This window comes from Myxocyprinus asiaticus, chromosome 50 (genome assembly GCF_019703515.2).
Source record: "Myxocyprinus asiaticus isolate MX2 ecotype Aquarium Trade chromosome 50, UBuf_Myxa_2, whole genome shotgun sequence".
NCBI classification, from domain to species: Eukaryota; Metazoa; Chordata; class Actinopteri; order Cypriniformes; family Catostomidae; genus Myxocyprinus; species Myxocyprinus asiaticus.
This window is the reverse complement of record NC_059393.1, coordinates 5,425,463-5,428,993: the sequence shown is the minus strand read 5'-3', so window position 1 is coordinate 5,428,993 and position 3,531 is coordinate 5,425,463.

Below are 3,531 nucleotides of genomic sequence, written 5' to 3'. Positions count from 1 at the left end.
ATAAACAAATGAACAAGTTATTTTTGTAATGTATCATTCTCTTTCAAGGTATTGCCTTGATCAGAAAAAAGCATATTGTCTTCTTACATAAGATTCAAGACACAACAGTTCCACTTCTACAACATTAACCATCTTTCTTTTTTAAATGTATCATTCCACCATGTTAACCTACAGTGTAAAAAAAAAAAAGATTTTTTTTTTTTTTTCAGGTAGAACTGAAAGTGTAAGTGGTAGTTCTGTCAGAAAGACTCATAGTAAGCTTCGAAGATTCGGTATTAAACATCACATTACTACTTGTAAACACGATCAACCTCCTTAATCTTTATTTTGCTGCATTCGTCATTGTGGAGGCGGGGGTGTGGTCGAGCGCCGATCTGTGGAGAATGAGGTTCGGGGAAGCTGAGTGGTTAAGGATTTACACTTGTGCTAACATCTGTTTGTATTCCCAGTGAGATGTGGTTGAGATAAAAGGGAAGGAGATGGCAGCAGACAGGAAAGAGAGCCGAGCTTTGAACTGTGTGTGTGTTGTGAGAGTCTTCTGCTGAAAAGAAATTTGGGCTAATAAAGACTGTTTGAGTGGAGCAGAATACGTTGTCTCTTGCTTCCACATTCCCTGAATGAAGGAAATTGTTACAGTCATATTTTACAGATAACTTCCCCATCTCGCAAGGGTATTGCACAAACAATGATCACCCTTTCGCAAGGGCTCATCAGTTCACAAAAGCTAGTCTACATTTCTGTAGTGGCACAATTATGTGAAATTTTGTAAAGGTAGTTGTGTACTTAGTCATATACTTGGTTTACAGTATATTTTTATCATTCACATATCTTTTTTTAGGTTCTAACTTTACCTTCTAAAGAACTGGTTTGTTGTTCTGAGTTGAACACATTTTCTTGTTTCTTTTCGGGTATAAGTTTTAAATTAGGTTCTAATTTCCTTTTTTGGAAAGCTTCTCTCCTGCCGTTATCGTCTTCCAGTAGGATCTGTCAGTTAAAGAGAGAATCTGAGTGCTGAACTGGAGGATTTTTATTCCAAGTCTTTTCTGGGTCTTTCTGATTTATAATCTCATTATAAATGTTTTCAGTTCGATGGTACCTAAGTATTTGGAATTTTGATATAGGTGTATCATATTTAACTTACTTACATTGCCTTCTTCAAAAATAGAATAATACAACCCCAATTCCGAAAAAGGAGTGATTTGTAAATTATATTCACCTTTTGCTATATTGAAAGCACTATAACTAAACATTATATGATGTTTTTACCTTGTAAATTTCATTTTTTTTTATTTATTTTTTTATGTACAGTCATTTCTTATCAGATGATTGCAACACGCTCCAAAAAAGTTGGGACAGTCGAGTGTTTACCACTGTGAAACATCACCATTTTTTCTAATAACACTTAAGCATTTAGGCACTGAAGACACAAGATTGTTAAGTTTAGAAAGTGGAATTTTCCCCCCATTCATCAATTATGCAGGTCTTCAGCTGCACAATTGTATGGGGTCTTCGTTGCCATATGGTGTGCTTCATAATGCATCACACGTTCTCAATTGGAGACAGCTCAGGACTGCAGGCAGGCCATTCGAGCACCCGCACTCTCTGCATACACAGCCATGCACTTGTAATCCGGGCAGTATGTGGTTTGAAGTTGTCCTGCTGGAAAATTCAGGGACGTCCCCGGAAAAGATGGTGCTGGATGGTAGTAAATGCTGCTCCAAAATTTGTACATATTTGTCTGCATTAATGGTGCCCTCACAGACGTGCGAGTTACCCATGCCATGGGCACTGACACACCCCTGGCTCGTACAGACACTGGCTTTTGGACCTGACACTAATAACAGCTTGGATGGTCATTTTCCTCTTTGGCCCGGATAACACGACGGCTTTTTTTTTTCAAAAACATTTTGAAATGTGGACTCTTCAGACCAAAAAACACGGTTCCACTGTTCTACTTTCCATCTAAGATGAGACCAAGCCCAGAGAAGTCGGCAGCGCTTCTGGACAGTGATGATGTTTGGCTTCTCCTTTGCATAGTAAAGTCTTAACTTGCATCTCTGGATGCAGCAGCAAATGGTGTTGACTAACAAAGGTTTACTAAAGTTATCCCAAGCCCATGTTCATGATATCCATTACAGATGAATGATGTTTTTTAAGACAGTGACGTCTGAGGGATCAGAGATCACGTGCATTCAGAAGTGGTTTTCATCTTGCCCTTTACGCACCGAGATTTGACCAGATTCCTTGAATCTTTTAACTATATTGTGCACTGTAGAGGGTGAAATGCCCAAAATCCTTCCAATTTGTCTTTGGGGAACATTGTTCTCAAAATACTGGAATATTTGCTGAAGCATCAGTTGGTAAATTGACAAGTCTCGAATGATCCTCGCTCTTTAAGGACTAGGCTGTTTTTGGAGGCTCCTTATATACTATGACACGATTGCCTCTCCTGTTTCACATCGCCTTGTTATTTCAACTCATAAAATTGTTATTCATCTTAAATGGCCACTGTCCCAACTTTTTTGGAGCATGCTGAAATCATCTGATTTGAAATTACTGTACATAAAAAAACAAAACAATGAAATTCACAAGCTAAAACATCATATAATGTTTAGTTATTGAGCTTTCAATATAGCAAAGTGTGAATATAATTTACAAATCACTCCTTTTTGTTTTTATTAGCATTTTTCATACTGTCCCAACTTTTTCAGAATTGGGGTTGTATAGAATTGCTTTATTGTGTTACAGCATTTTGTTGGAATGTGCTGAACAATTTAATGTCTTTTGTTCTAGAGAGTTTGTTTATATTGCCCAGCTATTTTGAGGTAATCATCATCCTAAACTGCTTCAGTGAAGCATTTGAGAACTTTCAGGTCCTCCTAAAATTTCCAATTTATGAGCTCGGAAGTAATCACTATGTGCTTTGCATTCAAGTGATCCATAAACTCATGAACTAGTACTTTCTCACCCAAGCAATGCACAAATGTGCTGGATTAAGTGCAATTTAATTCTGAGGCTTTCTACGGTTATTATTCCACATCTGTGTCCTCTTATATAGTTCATTCCCTCAAGCACCAACAATATAAACCAAGACAGCACATTCATATGAAGTTGGTAGTGTAAATGGACTGCATGCGATGAATTAGAAGAATAAATTACATTCTTTTGTGCATTAACTGCATCCTTGATGATTGTCAGGCATCTTTCTGTGACAGTGACACTCCGTTTATATGCATGGAAAATTGGAGTCTTGTCAGAATTTGGATGTAGGCTCCATTAAATTACATAGAATTTCATTATTATTCATAATTTTCATCTACTGACACACAAATCATGGCTAGTATTAACAGTGATTTTATCGGCAGACACTTCACTTCTAACAGTCGATTTTGAATTTTGAAAATTTAATTTATTTAAACACGAAAAAATGTAACCAAAAATATGTCTACATTGAAATTACACTTCAAACGAAACACAAATATAATCAAAATTACGAACTGGTCAAAAAATCATACCCTACCAATTCCAAAC